The 24658-nt window shown below is 34.0% G+C and overlaps 1 protein-coding gene and 1 long non-coding RNA gene across 3 annotated transcripts in view; one reads left to right on the top strand and one right to left on the bottom strand.

The window, feature by feature from the left end:
- The window catches only part of LOC135794057 (netrin-1-like), a 69632-nt gene that overhangs the window by 11364 nt on the left and 33610 nt on the right, over positions 1 to 24658 (top strand). The gene's annotated exons all lie outside the window — the stretch shown is intronic.
- Positions 21751 to 24658, bottom strand: part of LOC135794059 (uncharacterized) — a 36643-nt gene continuing 33735 nt past the window's right edge. The window contains exon 3 of the long non-coding RNA XR_010548780.1: positions 21751 to 21798. This is a non-coding gene — a long non-coding RNA (uncharacterized lncRNA). The remainder of the gene's footprint in view (positions 21799 to 24658) is intronic.

Raw genomic sequence — 24658 nt, 5'->3', positions numbered from 1 at the left:
AACGCCACCTTGTTATAACCTAATAAAATGTCCCGGCTCGACTAGCGCCATCTATGCGGTGAAAAGTTGAACTAAAGTTGAGGTTATGCAATACCGTAGTAAATTATCACTAAAATTGCTTCAAAAATCACTTTAAACTAATAAAAATATTTGTATTTTAAGTTTTTGTATTTTCTTTTAATATTACCGAAGAAAAAAGTCAAATTTTTGATTTTTTAACCTTTAAAATCATCATAATTTGATTATATGCTCTTAAAATCATAAAAACGTATAAATAAAGAAGATAATTTGTTATTTTTTGTTTTTCGATGTAACGACAACTCGTTATAACCTAATAAAATGTCTCGGGTAGACTAGCGCCATCTATGCGGTGAGAAGTTGAACTAAAATTGAGGTTAAGCAATACAATGGTAAATTATCACTAAAATTGCTTCAAAATCACTTTAAAATAATATAAATATTTTGATTTTAAATTTTTGTAGTTTCTTTTAAAATTACCGAAGAAAAAAAGTCATTTTTTTGATTTTTTAACCGTTAAAATCTTCAAAATTTGATTATTCACTCATAAAATCGTAAAAAACGTGTAAAATAAAGAAGATAATTTGTTATTTTTTATTCCTCGATGTAACGACACCTCGCTATAACGTGTTTCTCTCCCTGTACTAATTTAATACTTCAACCATTATCCAGTTGGAAATTGCGTAAATTTTCTTGACGTGTCCATTACGTCTTGCACGCTCACATTTCACTTAATTACAGGTATCAATAATAGATTATGAGCAGACGAGTCACTCAACAGGCACATGAGTGCCCGAATGAAACGGATAATGAACTGTGGGAGTCTGCGTCGGGTGGTGGCGCACTCCTCGCAGTGTGTCTACCTGCGAGTTGGGAAAGCGCATGATGCACGACGACAAAGCTTAGAGTATTGAAGTTTCGGTTGAGTTAATACGAAGATTTCGAGCTGGGAATCATCGAAATGCCATGAATTATTATTCAACTTTTATGTTTTGAATACATAATTACAGTTATGTGTAACGACGAAAAATATTTTCATTTCTAGAAATTATGAGCTAGAATATTTTTTCAAAGACATGACATCGATGGTAACATTTAAAATATTGTTGTTATTATGATCCCAACATCCCGGAAAATTGCAATGCAAATTTCTATAACTTAAGCACGATTTTTCAGCTAATTTGTTGGGGTGCACGTTGCGTTACTAGAAAATCATTTAAAACATAAATACAAGTGAATACAACTGTGCGACGCGGAATTCATATTTAGACTTCAGGACATATTTACCAAAAGCATTTTGCCAAGAGAATTGAGTTTTATAAATCAGCGCAACAAAGATTAAACAGTTGCCTATCCGCGTAAAATCTTAATATTTGGTTATTTTTTGTTTTTTGATGTAACGACACCTCGTTATAACCTAATAGAATGTCCCGCCTCGACTAGCGCCATCTATGTGCGGTGAAAAGTTGAACTAAAATTAAGGTTGGTGAAATACTCTCGTAGTAAATTATCACTAAAATTGCTTCAAAAATCACTTTAAACTAATAAAAATATTTTGATTTTAAATTTTTGTACTTTCTTTTAATACCTATTACTGAAGAAAAAAATTCATTTTTTGTTTTTTAACCGTTAAAATCTTCATAATTCGATTATTCACTCATAAAATCATAAAAACGTGTAAAATAAAGAAGATAATTTGTTATTTCTTATTCCTCGATGTAACGACACCTCGATATAAAGTGTTTCCTACTAATTTAATACGTCAACCATTATCCAGTTACAAATTCAAAATTTTCTTGACTTCCATTACGTCTTGCACGCTCACATTTCACTTAATTACCAAGGTATCAATAGGATTATGAGCAGACGCATCGCTCAACAGGCACATGCGTGCCCGAATGAAACGGATAATGAACTGTGGGAGTCTGCGTCGGGTGGGTGGGCGCACTCCTCGCAGTGTGTCTACCTGCGAGTTAAAGCATGATGCACGACGACAAGTTTTCATGCACCTGCGACGAGCAGAAGGTGAAGTGTAGACACAGCAGCAGCACACTACTACTAGTTGTAAGTTGTAACACTAGATGAAACATCGCGGAACATCATGGAAACGCTGTAATAATGCGTTATGTGTGTTTTCGTTTTCATCTTGTGTGGGGAGAATGTCGTGTGGCTGCTGCTGCTGTGGCAAAACTAGACGGTGTGTAGTTTTCTCTCGTGTTTGATGTTTGATGTTGTAATTAGTGTCTGACTGTCGCGAGATGAAAAACGAAATGTTAACTACAAGTGCAAACTTCAACCTAAACTTGAGTTTAAATTTAGGTGGGCATATTGTATGTTTAAGAAATGTGCAGAGTAGTTGTTTAAAAATAAAAAAAAATTGGGAGTTGTTGAATAGTGGCGGAATAGTTGCCGACTAGAAACCAAGAAATTTTTTATTTTATTTTTTTACTAAAATTTAATAAATATTAAATATATGTTAAACTAGCGGCTTCGCTCGCGAATATCTAAAATAAAAGTTGCTGCCGTACGCGACTGTAGTCACAGAAGAAGTAACAATGAAGTAGAATGGCGGGAAGTTTAAAATGGCTGAAAGTATAGTCTATGGAGAGTATAGTGTACAGTCTCCATAGTGTAGTCAATTGGATTTGTTGATGTTGACGTAGCTGTCCGGTAATACAGTGTGATAATACGGTGTGTTGGTACACTATAGTACTTAGTTTGAGCTTACATTTGCTGGAATGCTAGATGGCGTTAAAGTAGTCAATAGCCAGATGCAGAGGTATTATTAGCTAAAACAATTTCTTTATTTTTATTTAAAATATTTTTATTAAATAAAAAGTAAGCTATATCCATTCAGGGGACCACTAAGAATATGTGTACAAATTTTCATGATGATCGGTTAAGTAGTTTTTGCGTGAAAGTGTAACAAACATCAGGACTTTCGCATTTATAATATTAGTAGGGATTTTTTTTAAATAAATCGGTAATAGTCGGCCGATATTTTAATACAAAAAAAAATTAAATTTCCTATCAACTGAACTTGACTGGATGAATTTCTGCGCCAATAGATGCTTATCGATTATAATTGCCAGCATCGAATTGAGCCGCCGCGCTAAATATGGTTTTGCAAAACGAGTCGGTGGTTGTGATTGTGCTTCTGATCGAACGCATCGCGCGCCGCATTCTGTAAGTGCATCGAATGTTAAACGTGTAATGCGCAACGTTGATAGCGTAATTTATTGCGCATCCAGTGTGTGCTGTGTGCACGCTCGCCGTCCGGCTTTGATTTACGACCAATTCGAGCGGTACAAAACGGTACAATTGTATAAATTGTACGATTTCGGTGTGCGGGGCGACACGTACGACGACAATTAATTTGTTATACAACATGCAAGAGGCGCGAAAGGTCAAGTTGTCATCGAAATATTAAATGCCAAGAAATGGGAAATGTATTGTGATAAAGAGAATTTAATTGGCTTTCGAATGAGTTTGAAAGTTTTGTAATATTTTTGAAATTCTAGGAGAAAAACGCAAAAATAAACCTAAGTTGTATGTAAATGTATATCAAAATTAAAAAAAAAGTGAAATATCTCCGAAGATATTAATTGCACAGAATTGGCAAATACTCTGAATTATAGATAATTTAATTATCCTTCTAATGGCTTTAAAGGATTTTTAATATTTTTGGGAATTAAAGCCGAAAGAGGCAAAAATTGGAATTTTTAATTCAAATTTTTATATAAAAATTTAACAAAATCTCAAATATCTCCAAAAATATTAAACTTACAAAATAAACAAATATACAGTATTGACGACAATTTAATTGCCATTCATTTGACTTTTCAAATTTTCTAATATTTTCAAAACTTTAGGTAAAAATGAGCAAAAACTGTTTTTTTTTTCTAACTTTTTTCTTGCAATTTCTCCTCATCAAAAAACTTTTATTTCTCGCGCAAAAACTTAAATTTCCCTAACAAAAAAAATATTACCGAACTAATGAAGCATGAGATTGCACACCAGTACCCCGCAGTCCTCGGCTGCGCACATCTTCTCGCGTGCATTAAATCATGTGCTTGTGGCTTTCAGCGCATCACAATCACGCACGTTCATCCGGAGCCCGGCCAAAATTATTAAAACTTTTCCATCGACGCCCGGCGCGCGCGCATGTAATTATTATTTTATTTCGAAACTAATTAATGTTTATTAGCTCGCAGCCGCGCATCGTACCCAACGCGCTCTTAAGACCATCAAGTGGATAATAAACGTAGAGGTACACATCATCTGCAAACATCCTGTTGAGTCGTTCGTTTTTTGTGTGTGCCGGTTCTTTGGCGCTAACGACGTGTTAAATATTTTAATCTCGAATTAATTACTCATTACTCGTCAAGTTATGAACATTATTCATAATAATGTCTATAATTTCCAAGAGGAGTAAAAAGTGAGAAATGTGTGTTAAAGTCCGACCGAAAGTTTGTTTTTTGGGTGATTATGGACTCAGTTTTGGTCGAAACCGAATGAAAATTGGAATATAGTTAGTTATAGAGGTAATAAACAATATAAAAATATAAAATTGAGGTTAGGAATTAAAGAATTCGTCTAAATCGTTCTAGAAAAAATATTGTCGATTTTTACTCAAATCCGACCAAAACTTCTTTTAAAGTCGATTACAGCCACAGTTTTGATCGGATCCGATTGAAAACCGGTATATAATTAGTTAAAGAGGTGATAAAAATTATAAAAATATAAAATTTGGGCTTAGAAGTAAAGAACGTTCAACCGTCCCGAAAAGTTTGTGTTTTGGTGAATTTCTATCGATTTTCAGTTAAAACCGACTTAAGTGTGAAAGCTTCTGGTCGGACACTAATATATTCAGGTGGAATGCAATGGAAATGAGGATGAAGCCATTCGGAATTCATAAATTATAACCTCCGAAGGCAGATAGTGTTAGAAAGCGCCGAAAGTGTAAGAAAAGCACGTCGAGAGTCGCCCGGGCTTTATGATGTGTACTTTCGGGCTTTTATTATTATTATCGGGTAGCGTGTGCGCGCCGACCCAAATTAGATTATGATTATAGTGCCGAACTGCTCAAGGAAACGAGTATCTTGTTACCTAAATTCGACACTCGCCGGTGTTTATCTCCGGAATTTTATATTTATTCATGCTGCGCAGTGGATTATCTTGATTTTCACCACTCTGGATCAATTTTATTTCGAGTTGAGAATTGGAAGTATGTTTTCGAGAGCGTACTAATTAATAACCATAAACACATTAGAAAACAACAACAACAAGCGCACAACAAACGCGGCTTGGCTCTTTATAACTATATTAGCCGGAGTTGTACGCTGTAGCTTTAATAACAACTTTGGCTAACGATCCATTGGCAGATGGAAACGAAGTTAGTAGAAGTAGACTTCGGAGACTATACTTACACTTTCGGCGCTTTCTAACACTATCTGCCTTCGGAGGTTATAATTTATGAATTCCGAATGGCTTCATCCTCATTTCCATTGCATTCCACCTGAATATATTAGTGTCCGACCGAAGCTTTCACACTTAAGTCGGTTTTAACTGAAAATCGATAGAAATTCACCAAAACACAAACTTTTCGGGACGATTTGAACGCGTTCTTTACTTCTAAGCCCAAATTTTATAGTTTTATATTGTGTATTACCTTTATTACTAATTATATACCGGTTTTCAATCAGTTTCGACCAAAACTGTGGCTGTAATCGGCTGTTAAAGTAGTTTTTGTCGAATTTGAGCAAAAATCAAAAACATTTTTTTCCAGGACGATTTAGACGCGTTCTTTTATTCCTAACCTCAATTTTATATTTTTATATTGTTTATCACCTCTTCAACTAATTGCATACCGGTTTTTATTCGGTTTACACCAAAACTGAGGCTATAATCGGCTGTTAAAGTAGTTTTGGTCGAATTTGAGTAAAAATCGACAATATTTTTTTCCAAGACGATTTAGACGCGATCTTTAATTCCTAACCTCAATTTTATATTTTTATAATGTTTATTATCTCTTTACCTAATTATATTTCAATTTTCATTCGATTTCCACCAAAACTGCGCCTATAATCACCCAAAAACCAAACTTTCGGTCGGACTTTAACACAAATTTCTCACTTTTTACTCAAAAAAATTGTTTTTATCATTTTTGTCTTTGATTTTAAAAATATTTGAAATTTTTAAAAGCTATATGAATCACAATTAAATTCTCTTTAATGTGGTATATTTTCCAAAAATGTGCGTTTAATACTTTCGAAGATATTTCAGTTTTTTTTTTGAAATTTTTGTACCAAAATATTCATTAAAAAATTTGTTTTTTTTTTTTTATTTTCTCCTAGAATGTCCAAAATTTTAGAAAACTTTTGAAGCCACTAGAAAGGCAATTAAATTGTCTTTAATTTTGTATATTTGTTTATTTTGTGCAATTAATATTTTAGGAGATATTTAAATTTTTCTAAAAACAGATTTTTGTATTTTTCTCAAAAACCGTTCGAAAAAATCGCAACAAAATTACACAATCGTCTTATTCACACAAAAAACTATAGTTCTTAGCAATACAAAACAAAATAAACATTCTCCTAGTGTCTAAAACTATAACTTTTAGCTTGAGAGCATAAAATCCCATTTTCTCCGCTTATATACCCGCGCCCTGATTGAAAACGTGATGAATTCGAAAAGCCTTCGGCCCGAACGCGTCGAAACCTCAAGTTTGCATTTGTTTACAATTTCCGTCATCGCGATAGCCCGACAATGGCAATGAGCAGCGTTCGCCATTTACCATTCGGCACCTATCTGTAAACCGCCAACTGCCACACTAGCACTACACTCCGAGTATCGAGATTGAAATAATTTTACGGTGCAATAAACATACTTAATAGCAGAGTGTCGATTAAAGTTCAGGATATAAATCACTGGAAATAAAGCTGTTATGTTGCGTGCGTCGGGGATTTAGCACAGAGTGTGGTGGCGAGATGTAATGTAGGCTGTGTATGCATTTACGTCGATTCGTTTACGCGTGCGCTTCATTGAGTTTCACGCGCAAATCCCTCGCAGCGCGGACGTGGATTAGGAAGGAAAATGTTATGTTGTGTTTTCCACGTGGGGAAAACATACATTACACTTATACAGGGTCGTAAATAAATATTTTATGTTTTAAAAGAAGTTAAAATATGTATTAAGAATCAAGTGCGCTAAGTGGCACTTTAATCACGTTTAGTGACGTGATTTTATTTTCATGTTTAGTTTTTGTATTTGATTTTTTTATTTTAACTGTAGGCAAACGCGTGGAGTAAGTTCCACCCCGTGACTTAAAGCACTTTAGTCACTGCTTTGATCATCTGTGTATATTTTAAGTATCAAGTGCGCTAAGTGGCACTTTAACCACGTTTAGCGACGTTTTATTTCCACGTTTAGTTTTTATATTTGATTTTTTTTCATTTTAAAACCATAGGAAATGCGCAGGCGCAAGCTCCACCCCGTGACTAAAGTTCTTTAGTCACGACTTTAACCATCCGTGACTAAAATTCCACATTTCTTGTCTCAAAACCGTGAAAAAAGTGTTTTTTGTTGAATTAATTTTTATTTTACTTAAATTTTTGAATTTTAATGTTTTTTATGTTTTAAACACCCTATATTGAATGCGACAATTACGCCAAAGCTGAACTAATTGAATAGATACGCTTGTGAAAAGCATCTACCTAAATTGCGCCCAATTTAGCTGAAAACTAGGCGATAATCCGCTCGAATATAAATCGATGCGATGTGTTTACTAGAACATGAACTGCCCCGGATTTCCTCCGTCTTTCTCACCCTCGAAACATTCAACCACGCACAGCTATAGCTAAAGTATGAATGAATGAATGAATGGCATTTTTGCATGCAGCTTTTGCACATTGTCCACTTGGGCGATGTACAAAGCGCAGGGAAATCCTTCCAGAGGGTGCTTTTCCATGCACCAGGTGCGTATTTAAGGAAATACACCCAATAATAACAACACTAACAATACATAAATGTATACATTAAATAAAAAAGATTTGAGTCGAGTTTTGAGATAAATCTGTTTGAAGGCAATTACGCTGTCAATTGTCATTTGTCGCAGGCAGGCAGAGGTATTTGTAATGTAAACGTGCGATTGTAAGCGAGATGCTCGGCCGGAATGGCAAAGACGTATATTATTTTTGACGTTTATGCACGACGTTTACTCCCAATTTGTGCATGTGGCTCGCGCTTTGATGTACGCACGTATTTCTACTTTCTAAACCGCGCAATTCGAGCGCGCACGTAACCGAATATGATGGCGAATGTGGTCATTAAGTTTGTCTACATTCGCACCGAGATCAGCGGCCAATCAAAGGCGAGAAATTCGCAACAGGCATTGAAACAGGTATTAATTTTTCAATTTTCTACAAAACTTGCTTGTGAAACATTGACAAATCGAACAAAGTACTTCAAAACATACTGAAATGTTTCTTGTGAATTTAGAATTAAGTGCAGAAAATGTTGAGTTAATTTTTATAGATATTTACGGAAGTATTAAGAATAATTAAACCAAATTAAGTAGGCGTAATTATATATAAATTATGAACATTTGTGTAAATTTTGGAACAAATCGGTTCATTGGTTAAGTTTTTATGAGCCATTCAAGTTGAAATTGCGACAAATAACAAAATTTTACGTTATATCAAATATCTCAAGAATGATAAAAGATAAAATAATTATTTAAAAATCTTCTGTTTTATACACAAATTAGCAATATGTGTACAAAATTTCATCAAAATCTCTTCATTAATTATGATGATATAAAAGATTAAAGATAGAAAAATCAATAAATCGGAAAATGATTAATGTATCCAGAAATTAAATTGAAGATTTTATCAAATATCTTGAATAATTTAAATGATAAGGAAACCAAATTTCGTAAGCATAATTATTGATAATTTACGAATATTTTTTTTACAAAATTTTGCATAAATCGGTCAATTGTTTATGTTTTTACGAGCAATTAAATTTAAAAAAGCAAAAAATTATAAATTTTTACATTTTATCAAATATCTCAATAACTATAAAAGATAAAAGAATAATTTAAAAACTATCTGATTTATACTTAAATAATTGATATGCATACCAAATTTCAACAAAATCGCTTCATTAATAACGCTGATATAAACAATTAAAGATCGCAAACTTAAAAAAATCAATGTCCAAACATAACTTTGTAACAAACATATAAAATCCTTAAAATATTCATTTCTTTGACAAAATAATCCAAGAATCTCAACTTCCGCCCGTAAAAAAGTAATATTTTCGGCGGATTTATGCGTCCAATTTTCCCGTCCACGACACGAAAGATTTCGTTTTCCTTTCGCGGTGGCACCGAGAAAGATCACCGCCGATCTCGGCCGAGATATCGAATTCGCGCGTTCTAGCCGGCAAGTTGTCGTCTCGAAATTGTTTTATATCATTTATGGTAGCACTGCTCCTCCAGCACCGGATTCGCGATATCGAAAATAGAATTGCACGATCAAACGAGCACACCGACATCGAATAAAACAAAGACTCGCGCGCAAAAAAATAGACACAACGCCGAAAACGGCGAGCGGGAAAAATAAATCGAGAGACGTAGATGGCATCATGAAATGTGGAAATGAAATTCGCTCGATACTCTTATAGGTAAGGTAAGGTAGAGAGATGGTTTTTGATCCTTTTTGATGTGATGCTCTTGTTGTTTTCCGCTTCATCGCAAACAACAACTACTTTTTATCTTTTTTCTTCAATTTTTGTATTTTTTACTATATGCACATTTTATCATAGGTATCTGTATGAGTATGAAATGTAACTCTTGCGGCATGTGCTTTTAATGAAAACGTAAGCCGCATTTCCACGTTTCGTAATCATTTTTTAATTAAGCGCTGGCGTGGATATTTGTCGCTCGTTTGCGGCACATGTCGTCGCGTCAGCGTCGTTAGGAGCATTTATTCTGCGTTTGTTTGCTTCTCGCCATCCCTCCTACATTCTACAATTATATATGTGTGTGTGTGTGGGCTCATATATTTCGAGTGTCCGTCCCCTCTTTTTATTAAAAATTAATTAACAACGCGGCCGCGGCACATACACTTCGAATGCGACACGTGTAATTTGTTTTAAGTCGCTTTTTGTTGACCAAAGGCTAATTTATGACCGTCATTAACTCGTTCGTAAGACGGGGCGAGTGTGTGCTAAGAAATTTATTCATGAATAAAGCAGGATACGTACATAACTTCGACACTCGCAGCCAGTTGTGAGCAGTGGATAGAGAGTAGGTGGAAAAATTCGATGCAATGGAAATCGAAAGTGCGGTTTTTGAGTGTTTGCGTTCGCGCTGGATCGAAATTCAAACTTGCGGTGTGATAATATGATTCTGTGCTTGTGTGGAGATAACACGCAATGCTCATAATGTTGAGATTGGTTTAATTAGAGAGAGTTTAAGCTCATATTACAAGGAGGTATAATTTGAAAGGTAAAATTTTGTCGTGGGTGTGAATTTTATGAAATATCTTGGAGAATTTAAATGATAAGAAAGTGAAAGTACGTGGGCGTAATTATAGATAAATTATGAATATTTATACAAAATTTTGACAAAATTGATTGATTAGTTAAGTTTTTATGAGCAATTAAAGCTGATATTGTACAAAATATCATAATTTTATATTTTATCAAATATCACAATAATGATAAATGATAAAATCATTATTTAAAAAGTATTCGATTTATGTTTAAATAAACAATGTGTGTACCAAATTTCATCAATATCGCTTAATTAATAACGCTGATATAAGCGATTAAAGGTTAAAAGTTAATAAATCGAAAATGATAAATGCCTCTGGAAATTAAATTGTAAATTTTATGAAATATCTATAACAATTTTAATGATATGAAAACCAAATTTTGTGGGCATAATTATAAATAAATTATTGACATTCTTACAAAATTTCGAATTCTACTTAGTGGTTATGTTTTTACGAGCAAATAAAGTTGAAATTACAAAAAATAGCAAAAGTTCATATTTTATCAAATATTTCAACAATTGTAAAAGATAAAATAATTATTTAAAAACCATCTGATTTACACTAAAACAAGCTATGTGCTTAAAAATTTCATCAAAATCGCTTCATTAATAACGCCGATACAAACGATTAAAGATCGAGGAGTGTTAATAAATCAACGTCGTATCATCACTTGGGAAAATGATAAATGCCTCTAGAAATGAAATTGAATATAGACATTTACTGCGATTACCTTGCATCGAAAATTAATACCCAAACACGGGCCTTGTAGGTATTTCGGATCGATGCCGTTGGGGTTTGCAGTCGCAGTCGGCTTGTTAATAACGCGGCAATTAGCAGCACGCCCTCGTCGGTAATTGCGTTAACCGTTCGATCCGCGCACCCCTTTGGGGTTTCGCTCATTAACCGTGCACCTCTCTCGCATGCAGAATAACCACACATATCCACACACACAAACATAAACAAACAAATACGATACATGGGCGCAAAGTATCAAAACAAAACAAAATACAAAAATCAACAAAACTCGCAAACTTTGTTTCGCTGGTTTTCTGCGGGATGCGTGTTGGTAATAACTGAAATTAGCAGCAAAAGCCAATTAGTTGACTTTGACAGTGAATAGAGGGTGGGTTTTAAGTGGTGCAGTGCGGTGCGTTTCAAGTTTGGCGTGTCTCGTAATTTAAGAAGGGTCCAAATAGTTTTTCGCTCGCCACATGCATAGACTCTTTGCTTTTCTTTGCTTTTGCCAAGGCGAGACGAGGCGACATGCAGTCTGGAACGAACTTTGCTTTTTGCTTCCGCGTTTCGCTTCGGAGAGAAATTCCACGCCCAAAATAAGCAGAAAAGAGTAGTAAGTAGTAAACATGATTTTAAACGGGAGAAGTGACATTCAACCTAAGTTGATGACCAGTATCATCAATTATGATTGCAGAATTTTTAAAGTTAATTTTAAGTAAGTTTAAATCAACCAAAACTATTTTTTGTAGTTGGATGAAGAAAAAAATTCTGCAAGTTTTAAAACCGCTGTATATCAAAAGTGGTGAGACTTAGAAAAAAGTGTTTAGACAATTTTTATAGAAAATTTCATGATCTACAACTTTTGTCTAAGATAATTTTCCGATAAAACTAGCTGTTTGACTGTAAAATGCAAAAACATAATACTTTAATTGTAGAATCAAAAACACGAATTCTGCAACTTTTAAAACCGTTGTATATCCAAAATGGTGAGACTTTGAAAAAAGTGTAAAATCTATTTTTATAGAAAATTTCATGATCTACAACTTTGGTCTAAGATAATTTCCTGATAAAACAAACCGTTTTGCTGAAAAATGCAAAAAACTAAATTTTTTCTAATTTTAACATTTTTGCAGCAATTCTACGTTCAAAAAGTCAAAAAATCACAATTTAATAAACCTACTTTTAAAGGCATGAGGGGACAGTCAACTAAACTTGATAATCAATATCATACCCGCAGATTTTTATAAATAAACCATTTAACCAACTTCAAATAGAGAAAAATAAATCTTTATGACCATGAGACGTCTATAGAAATAAAACCGTTTAAATTTTTAAACTGTCGGTGAATGGATCACAATAAAACCAAACCGTCCGACAACAATATCATCATAAGATGGTACATTGTACATTGTGGAACAGTTTCATCCGGCTGAACCCTTCACATCCGAGATATGACTGTCTCAGTACTCAAATGTCTGAATCTTGACTCGAAATGCGTGTGTTCTGTTTGTGTCCGCGTCTGCTGGCATCGACATCGCGGAGTGTGAATGGATCAATGGACGAACGAGTGTGGGTGGGCTGGTTCTTGACCACCCATGCCCATATACAACGCATGTGCCACTACAACCCTCATAAAGACACACACAAAACACATTTATTACAATGACTTGGGAAGAATTTTGCGCAAAATTTTGTCGTTTTGAGTTTTTGGAAATATCTTTAAGAATTTTAATGATAAGGAAACCAAATTAAGTGGGGGTTATTATAGATAAATTGTGAATATTTTTACAAAATTTTGTTTAAATAGATTCATAGATTATGTTTTTACGAGCAACCAAAGTTGAAATTGCAAAAAATAACAAAATTTTACATTTTATCAAATATCTTCTTAATGATAAAAGATAAAACAATTATTTAAAAACAATCTGATTTACGCTTAAATAAACAATATATGTACCAAATTTCATCAAAATCGGTTTATGAATAACGCTGATATAAACAATTAAAGATTGATAGGTTTTTAAATTTATGATAATTTATGTCAAAAACTAAAAATGTCAAATTTTATCAAATATCTTGATCAATTTAAAAGATAAGAAAACCAATTTTGATATGCATAATTATAGATAAATTATGAAAATTTTCACCAAATTTGGTCCAAATCGAATCATTGGTTAAGTAATTACAAGCAATTAAACTTGCCACTTCCAAAAAAATGCTATTCTCACTTCTACCCTCATAAAACCACATATATAACAATAACCCAGTAAGAATTCTGCGCAAAATTCCCGTTTCGCTTATGAATTTTAATCAAACACGCGCCCGTCACGCACGCTTAGCTCCCCGACGCAACCGCATAACCGAGTGACATTTTAACAAGCCCGCCGATATTTATGTTGTGCGTTATTTCGGGCCTACCGATGCACACCGCCGTCTGTAGGTCAGGCAAACGTCATATTTACATTTAATATATTTTTACATCCTCAGCAGATTGAAATTAATGCGTGCTGCAATAAAAAAAACACACATAGAAGCTCGTTGTGCGTGAAAACGATTTAAATTTAAGTTTTGAGTAATCGTCGCTGGGTGTTTTGTGTTTCAATTTATCACGAACATCACAACAGGCGGAAAATATTTTTGTTTCGATGAGAAATATGGGAAACATGCGCGTTTAATGTGTAATGTGTATGTTTTTAAAGGATTAAACAAACGTCGACTGAAAATAAAACGTTGAGCTTTTGAAAGCTCAGAATTTGTTATAAAAACAACATTTATCAACGAAATAAAGTGGGATTTTGTGTTCAAAACGTGAGAAATTATTTTTTGAGGTTAATTTTTCAGAATTTTTAACATTTCACGTTTAAAAATTGATTTTTTAGCGTTTATTTCGTGAAATTTGTGTTTTGGAATATAAAACACGCATTTATTTATTATTTTAAGCGCCATTTTGATATAGAACACCAATCAGAGTGAGCTACTCAACTCTGACGTCACTTCCTCAATCAGGCATCAATGAGGTTAGGTTTTATCCACTCAACATTCACGTCAACAGCAATAGCAAGCGTTTTGGCGCGAATTTTAAAAATTTTAAATGAGAATCATTATTTACCGGTATTAATACCGGTATTTCACTCCTAACATTATTTTTATCCAACTAAACTAATAATTTCTATCTAAAAATATCCCAAACAAATTTCTCTATGAGTTGTGAGCAATTACTCAATAAACATCTTCTGAAATCCGAAAATACTTCACATTTCTTTCCACTAATGCAACCCGATTGCCCCGATGCAATCGGACGTCGATAAATTATATGTAAATGTAATCTTAAGCATATCTACGCTGGAAATCTACAACTTGCCGGTTTGGTCCCGGGGTCGTGGGGCGGGCGGCGGACGCCTGCACGCGTATCAATTCCAGTTTGCCGCGCGCGCTTTTACAAACGCATACTATACGTGCTTCGCCTGCCGATCGAGTGCACTTCCAGCACACTTCCACCTTCGATGCTAGAGGTATATATTGATAAATGATGACGCGGCCCGATTTCGAAAATTTCCACCAGTGCACATGAGCATCCCCGGATGCTGGTGAGTGATCGTGAGCGCCAAAAATGTCATCGTGCATGACGGCGCAAATCACGTTTCACGCAGCTATACTCAACCTGAATATGCGAATTTTGAGCTCAATACCGGTATTTTTTTCAAAATTAAAATATCGCTATACCGGTATTTCACAATTCTAATATCGAGATACAAGTTTATTTCGTAAAAGTAAAATTTTTTAATATTTGAAGAAAGAAAACCGGTATACCGGTATTAATACCGGTATTTCACACCAAAAACCGGTATACCGGTATTTCACAATTCTAATCTCAATAAACCGCCATGTTTCGCAAAATTAAAATTTTTAATATTTGAAGAAAAAAACCGGTTGTTAATACCGGTATTTTACACCTAAAAACCGGTATACCGGTATTAATTCCAATCAATATTGATAATATTCTCTATTTAAAAATTTTAAAAATACCGGTATTTTTATGTGGATACCGGTATTTCACACTCGACATATATATTTCTATACACAAGTCAGCAATAGAAGATACAAGTTGTAAATCGCGCTGTTTATGTGCGCAATGCGATGTTGCCGATGTCGTGACATCACGACTTGTGGTCAATGTCAAACAACGCGAGATTAGCACAACTCGTGTATGCGACGCGAATGAAAAACGGCGAAATTTATTAGCGAAATTGAATACCAAACATTACCGCTTGCTAAACTAGTTTCTCGCGCTTGTTTCGCGTCCGCAGCTTACAATATACCATAACAACAACGGTAATAATAGCGCGCATTCAAATGTTATCTTATTATTGTTATACGCCGCTTCTGATTCATTTTGCGCGCGCGCAGGTTAAACAAATCACAATTGAAATCTAATATTGCTTTTCTAAATATTATTTTCTTTTGTTTCAGGTGAGTCACTGCAATATCAACAGGAAAAATGGTATCAAAAAGTCAAAATGGTATATTAAGTATCAAGTGCGCTAAGTGGCACTTTAACCACGTTTAGCGATGTGATTTTTTTTACTTTTACTTTATTTCCACGTTTAATTTTTGTATTTGAACGTTTTATTACCCAAAATGCGCAGGCGCAAGTTCCACCCGTGGCTAAAGTACTTTAGTCACGGTTTGGGCCGCCTGTGATTAAAATACCACTTTTCGAGTCTCAAAACCGTAGAAAAAATGAAAAACTGTTGAAAAAACTTTTTTTTTTCCATAAAATAACAATTTTACATTTTATCAAATATCTCCACAATGATAAATGATAAAATAATTATTTAAAAACAATCTGATTTATGCTTAAATAAACAATAGATGTACCAAATTTCATCAATATCTGATTATGAATAACGCTGATATAAACAATTAAAGATTGATAGGTTTGTAAATCAATGATAATTTTTGTCAAAAACTAAAAATTTTAAATTTGATCAAATATCTTGAACAATTTAAAAGATAAGAAAACCAATTTTGGTATGCATAATTATAGATAAATTATGAACATTTTTACAAAATTTGGTCCAAATCTAATCATTGGTTAAGCAATTACAAGCAATTAAACTTGCCACTTCCAAAAAAATACTACTCTCACTTCTACCCTCATAAAACCACATATACGAGTATAACAATAACCCAGTAGGAATTTAATTTTTGTATTTAAACTTTTTATTACCGAAAATGCGCAGGCGTAAGCTCCACCAGTGACTAAAGTACTTTAGTCACGACTTTGGCCGTCCGTGACTAAAATACCACTTTTCGTGTCTCTAAACCGTGAAAAAAGTGAAAAACTGCTTAAAAAAAACATTTTTTTTTTGCTTTTTACATAAAATAACGGTCAATAAACAACGTTATCACACATTTTAGTAACTCAATAGTCTAGTATTGGTATTTTTTTGAAGTTCTTAATTAAATTAAGATTAAATTCGTCTCAATGAGGGCCTTTGACTGATAAAACCGTGATTATTATTAATGCGACGCTTTCTATTAGTGCAACCCACACACCAAATATTAGATAAAAATTTATGCGTTTTTTATTGGGTTCTTAACGTTTTTTTTTTCTCCTCATCTTGTGTTGTGGGCTTGGCGCGGCCGTGCGTGTGGCGAGTGAGTTTAAGAAATCAATTAACAAGTAGGAGAGTACTACTTATTCAATTTCCGCGCCAACGGTTTATTAATTTTTAATTGACGGTTGCATTACGCACTACATGCGCGTGCGCCAAGATGCAAATTTAATTACAAACTGCGCGCGCGCGCGGAATGCAATTTCAGTTTTTTCTTTTATTTTGCTTGAGACACGATTAAAATCCACTTAGGAGTTTTATAAAGTGATGATTTTTGAGATTTTATAGAAGCGGGTTTTTATTTTATTGTAAAAGACAGGTAAAAAGTCAATTAATTCGAATAAATTAAAATTGAGTCATTAATTAACATAATGCGCGTCTATTGTGGCTATTAAATTAACATTTTTATTATTTCACGCGTTTACAACACCTTGGGGATGAAAAAAAAAATGAAAAAAATTTTTTTTTCTTGTTTAATTCGTCGCGGCACGCACAAAACACGCAGGTAACAGAAACACGATTCAGATGTGGATCCAGATCAAGTATGTTATTCGTAGTGCGTTACCTGTTTTCTTTAGTTGACGATATCTTGACTCCGGCACGTTTTATCGTCAAGTCTCTCGCCATGCATCCCATGTCACGTATTTTATTTCATGTTTTATTTTTTGTGTATTCAGACTTAAGCCTAGTTATACACGGATTACCCATGTGGAAAGTAATTTTCCAAGATTGTGATGCTGTGTGTGTTTGTATCATCAACAGATGAGCACGCCGCGCAAATATCGCCCGAGTAGGGTCAGGGTGTATTGAAATAACACAAACACACACGCAGGCATAGAGGCAGTATGCGTGCACCCTACGCCAGTTGTTGCCGCGCTGAGGGGGTGGACGCGGACGTGCGTCCCGCGCGTCGGGATGCTCTTTGTGCGCGGCGCAGCCCTCGCAATTTAATTCGTTTCGTTTCGCCCCGCGTGGCCGCGGGCGCTTTCGCAGCAACAAACAACTGCCATCGACAGCGCATCCACCACACACCACAACCACCAAAACAGGGAGCAACAAGCGGATACGTATATTTTCTTAATGCAAAAAATATATACATATATACAGAGTTTATATTAATTCCTTTGTTATAGCGTGACAGCTACTCTGTGTAACGATGAAAAATATTTTTATTTCTAGCAATTATGAGGTAGAATATTTTTTAAAGACATGACATCGATGGTAACATTTGAAATATTGTTGTAATTATGATCCCAACATCCCGGAAAATTGCAATGCAAATTTCTATAACTTAAGCACGATTTTTCAGCTAATTTGTTGGGGTGCACGTTGCGTTACTAGAAAATCATTTAAACATAACACAAGTGAATACAACTGAGCGACAAGGAATTCATATTTAGACTTCAGGAAATATTTACCGGCATTTTTACAAGAGTAATTGAGTTTATAACCAGCGCAACAAAGATTAAACAGTTGCCTATCCGCGTAAAATACCAATATTTGGTTATTTTTTGTTTCTTGGTGTAACGACACCTCGCTATAACGTAATAAAGTGTTTTTTGATGATAAAAACGTTATAAACTCATTACTCCTTCGATAAATTTAGAAATTCTTTTCAAAATTGAAATCTACGTTAAATTCTACATGGAATGTGTAAATATCTAGAAAAATACTTTGTTATTTAAAAAGTTATTAACAAATAAAGTTGATTTTCCTATCAAATAGCAAAAACTTCTTACATAAAAATATTTTTACCAAATATTGATTAAAAAAGTATCTAAAATTTAATTTTCTGATGATATTAAACAATATTTGTTATTGTTTTACATCTCCATATAACGAAACTTCTCTATAACGTTATGAAATGTCTAGTAATACTTAATTTAGCGCAGAAATAATTCAATTTAATTTAATTCTGTTTATGTTCTGTTTTGCTGTGACAGTTTCTCTCTCGCGCCCCTAACTCATCCTCACTCACTCACAGCTAATCGGGATTAATATATTCCTAGGCGTGCAGAATGCGAAAAAAAGCGCCCTGAGTGACGCGGATGTGGAATGGGATTGGACGTATGTTTATCGATCGCGACTAATTTGCGTTCGGGGAGGTTTTAATGAATTTAATGTGTGCGCGCATTATGTGCATATTGTTACAACCACCCTTGTTGTATCCTCCTATTCAATATATCTATATGTGAGTAAGTAGTATGTGTGTGTGTGTCAGTGCTGTTTGCTCGGCGCGCATATTAATCGAGTTATGCGCGAGTTTTCGACGCGATTATTCATTCGATTACTCGATGGGCATCGCGCGTCGAATTTTAATTAGACATGCAGTACCTCCACCTCTGCGTGTGTACCACCCTCAGTCAAGTGGCGATTTACAAATTTAATCACTACAATTGTTGTACTCGTATAATACAAAGCATTGTGTTTTTGGTTAAAAAAATTCATTTCGTTTTGCAATACCCGATAAATTTTATATTTATTGGAAATAATTTAAACAGAATTAGAAATTTTTGAATTTTGAGTTGAAATACCGGTTTTCGGTATACCGGTATTTTTTTATAATGTAAATACCGGTATTTCGGTAATACCGGTTTTTATAAATTTAAATTTATAAAAACAAAAAATCATAAAAACAAACAAACAAAAACAAATACCGGTATACCGATGTTAATACCGATATTACCAGTATAATCGAGGAAAAACCGTCAGAATTGAGTAATTTCTCTGATTTTTATTAAAAGACTAATTAATCTAGCACTTAACCATAAATAAATTTCTGTTCTATATTCCATGACCCTCGTTTCCTTAACCAAACATAAATTTGAACCGAAAAGTTATAAAATGTACGCGAAAACTTCACCAAAAAGCTTCACAGATAATCTTCAGTAATAAACGTGAATACAGAGTAATAAACGTAGTGCTTTCGCCGCATTCGAAAGTTTAATAAAAATACAGCAAATGTGCTCTCCACTGAGTGCGCTCGCCGAGCATTATTACATCGCAATAAACGCACAAACTAAAAGTACAGTAATCTCTCTCGACTTCGACTACTTCTTTCACCTGTATGATGAATAATATATTTTTTTATGTTTCCGTTGAAAGTAAACATACGCATATGTAACACACAACATAAACGTAAACGATGATGAGCTTTGATGATAATTAATTTCGCTGCGATGCAACAGGATGGCACATTACGCACAGTTGTCATTTTGGAGTCGTTTGGGCCACGCGAACGCTTCATAAATTCTCCACATAATTATAGACGCACTCACGCATATAATATTCTATGCGGATGGTCGGATCTAATTCGAAATACGTGTGTATTCGTATGATGAACGATGGACGATGTGCGTGTGGCATGCGCCTAATTGAATTCAAAGAGATGCAAACAACAAATAAACATATCATTATGTTAACGACAACGTGTGTTAAATTAACCGGATTTACGCTGATTAAGTAAAAATTGGATAAAATTGAAATTATGTAAATATTAGCGCCATCTGCAGTTGAATTATGTAACTAAAAGCATGAGTATTGGAAATATGAACTTTTATCCCCAGTTTCACTTCTTTTATGATTTATTTTGGCGATAAAAAGTAGTGTATGTTATTTTCTATATTTTTATCTATCTGTAAACCAAATATCATTAAAATTGGTGAAGTGGTTTAGGCGTGAAAGCGTCACAAACAGTTTAATGTGAAATTTTATATGTAATTTTTACGTAGGTTACCTAAATACCTCATAAAATATAACTTACATTCATTTTAACGCCATCTACATTCGAAATTCACAACTATAAAACTAATTTATTCAAAATAATCACTTTCAACCCCAATTTCACCTCTTTTAAAATTTATTTCTACAATAAAAAGTAGCCTATGTTATTCTCCATATTTTTATCCGTCTCTAAACAAAAATTCATAAAAATTCTTCAAGTGGTTTAGCCGTGAAAGCGTAACAAACATTTATAAACAAAAATCTCCATCTAATTCCTCATGTATGTTCTGGATTTGAAATAATTATTCGCCTGTACTTCCCACACTTCCCCCGGTTTTATCTGCGCAAACATTTGCGCATCAAATTAGCACCGCCCGGCTTGTTATCGCAAACGGCTCTCGCACGTTATTGCCGCGTCTCTAGTTAGCGAAAAACTAACTAGCATTATCATTCGCAGCGACACACAACACACCCAAGACCAACCAGCACCCAGCGAGAAACTTCGTCGTTGTTCGGTCGTTACGTCTGCTTTTATTTTCTGCTCTCAATGAAACGTTTTGTCATTAGATTGCGCCCGAGTCGCGGATCAACGACTCGCGACACGCCAGCAATATGCATGCGAGATGATAATAAGTTTCAATTGCGCGCGCCGTAAAAATATCGCCGGTTGATTGGAAGATGCGGATGCTGATAGGGATTGAGGAGATGGAGGAAACATTCCGGATTCAAATCGATATGCAATCGCAATCGCAATCGTACCATGCAGGTGCATTTCCATAATCTCGGATTAATTTTAATAATTTCCTAGTATTTACATACTATTATGCTATTGCAGGAAATTTTAAAAAAAAAGTATATTATGTATCAAGTGCGCTAAGTGTCACTTTAACCACGTTTAATTTTTGTATTTGAACTTTTTATTTTAAAACTTTGAACTTTGTTGGCACACTACTGAGAAACTGTAGGAAATGCGCATGCGCAAACTCCAACCCGTGACTAAAGTACTTTAATCACGATTTTAGCCATCCGTGATTTTTATGTCACAAAACCGAGAAAACTTGTGAAAATAAGAAAAAATATAGAAAAATTCCTACCTTTAATCCGATTCTCGCTGATCCTTGAATTTTTGTCGATGATCTGATCTGAAACAAACATTTTTCTGTTTAAAATCTCAAATAAATTATCGAATCACCTAGGCGTATTTATTTAGCCTAGTCGATTTTCCGCGGAAATTTATTTTAGAAGCGCTTTGAGAATTAATGTAATCAATTTGTGCCTTTCATCCGCCGTTTCTGCGCAAACTTCGACTCCGTGTTTATAATTTTCGTTAAAATTTAAGACGCATGCGAAATAATCTTCGATAATATTTATAAGTTATCAAGTGCGCACGTAATTGTTTTGCGCCCAACTTATTTTAAGACGCGAATTTACGATTCTCTGCCAACACAAAGTACAAAAGTTCAAATACTGCATAAATTAACAACGTATTTAACAGCTGTAAAACTTTGAAAATAATTTATGCATAGAATACGAAGATAAGTGTATAAAAAGAATTTAGAAAAATAATATTTAACAGCGCGCTTTTCAGAGAACTAGTATTTTGAGATTTGTTTATTCTTTAAACATAAATTAACTGGGAATATTATTCATTATGTTGATGGATGAGAATTAACAAATGTGCGCCATTAGTATTAGGTATATATGGTTGCCTATATTGAGCAGGCAACTTACAGTGTTGCATTAATGAAGTACACTAACGCCATCTGCCGGAAAACGATAGAAATTTTTCTAAAAACGCGAATTTTGTTAAAATTTGCAACAAAATGATGATTTCTTTACGTTTTTGCAGAAACCAACAAAATAATCAAAATATTATCGGTTTAAAGTAAATTTCATGTAACTACAGTTCTAAAACGTATTTTTCCGCATAAATTTCTTCTTAACGCGGATATTAACTTTTACTATACCATATTAAACATAATTTCATTGCGCATATTTTGGCATTAATAAACTAGTAATATTGCTGAAATTCAAGCCAAAACAACAATTTTTCCGATTTTTTTCCTCTTGTTACTTCCAACTTTGCTCTTAACGATCACCAAACAAGAAACAACCATAACTACAAATCGGTCATCAAGCCAAACGATTGACTTCCTGGCATTGTTCGATTTTATTACTACACTTACTCTAATTTTCATCAATTGCCCTACAAGCAATACCTCTACATATATTCATTCCTTCCGTTACTCTCACTTCAAACTCTCCTTAAAATTTTTCAAAAATAAATTTCAACTAGAGTTAATTAACGCCACGCTTTCCATGCCTTCACCATAATTTCGTTTAATTCTCAAAGTGCATAAAAATACCGGTTTTATCTATTTTACGAACCTGCCGCTCTGCTCTTCTCTTATCTTGCGCGCGCTTTATTTAATTAAGTTTCTCTACGCGCACGCAGATTAATAACTGGAGGACACTTCGAGATAATACATTTTTATCCGCGCGTTAGAAAGCTGCTATGGCGACGAAAGTTCAAAAAGAAGCTGCGTAATGAATAATCTCATTTTTGATAACATACACACACACGCCCAACATTCAAAAACATGCTCGTGTCCATTGAGATGAAATGATGAAGCAATGAACGAATGCGGAACACGCATCACACTGAAATTCATCTTCATTCATTCATTCACCTTTTACGTTTTACGACTCTGAGGACACATTTTGATAGTGCTATTAATTAAAGTTATTGAACTTTGTGCTCGATGCACACAGTACCGTAATAAACCCACAAAATTTTAAAAATTAAATTTATTTTATTAGATTTTCGATTGAAACAAGTTGAAAGGTCACTAAAAACATAAAATAAGTTGTTTTTGAGAAAATTTATTAAAATTAGGTGCGAAATGAAAAAATACCGGTTTTTTCATAACCGGTATTTTAATGAAAACCGGTATTTAGGTATTCTGTTTACTCTTTTTCTTAATTAATATTTTCAACTTTATTTTGTGAGAAATTTCTAAAAATTGAAAGTGAGATTTTAAAATAACCGGTTTTGTCAATACCGGTATTTATTAAAACCGGTATTTCGGTATTAAATTTTACTCAAACTACTTTTTAGTGTGATTTATCAAAATTCGATGATAAATAAAAAATAACCGGTTATTTTTTCCCTTCACAACCGGTAATAAACCGTCAAAATTAAAAACTTAACTTTACTTAACTAGATTTTCGCTCGAAACAAGTTGAAAGGTCTCCAAAGACATAAAATCATCGCGGAAGTCTTCATTTAACTACTCCACTCGTATCTATGTGTCTTTTGTTGGGTGTGTTGCGCATCGAGAAAAATTACCTATAGAAACAAGCGTTCGCCTTGAGTAACGATCGAAATGATGATAAACTCGCGGCTAGCCCTGCACGCGGACGATTCTTTTGTCTTTATGCTCGACATTATCTAACTGCAAGCACCTATCTCTTGATTAGACTCTTTTGTTTACTTTCCCTCGACCATTCCGACTCGCTTCCTCCCTGCGGAGTGCAGATACCATCTGAATTATTACCAACAAACGTGATTGTAATGCAATGGATGAAATTTTACGCGTTTTGGTAATTGGATTAGTCGAGTCGATATTGTATTGTTTAAATTACGTTAAGTTTTTGAGAAATTTAATGAAATTGAGTGCAAGATTTCAAAAAACCGGTTTTATAACCGGTATTACCGGTATTTGACTTTTTCATTAACATCATTTGCGTAATTTATAAAAATTGGATGCATGATAAAAATACCGGTTTTACAATACCGGTATTTTAATAAAACCGGTATTTAGGTTTTACTTTTTTTTAAATCATTTTTAACTTATTTTTTGAATTATGGTATTAAAACTAACCTAAAAAATGTCTAGACAAATGTTACACATTTTGATTAAAAATATCCCTGATAATTGGATTAGTCGAGTCGATCTTGAGCTGAGGTTAGTTGTATTGTTTAAATTACCTTGTCAGATT

Source organism: Atheta coriaria, unplaced genomic scaffold (assembly GCF_025399875.1).
Source record: "Atheta coriaria isolate IRGN ID8LTWV9N9 unplaced genomic scaffold, Caltech_Dcor_3.1 hic_scaffold_6_pilon, whole genome shotgun sequence".
Lineage (NCBI taxonomy): Eukaryota > Metazoa > Arthropoda > Insecta > Coleoptera > Staphylinidae > Dalotia > Dalotia coriaria.
Note: the sequence above shows the minus strand (reverse complement) of the source record. Positions and strands in the feature narration are given on the sequence as shown.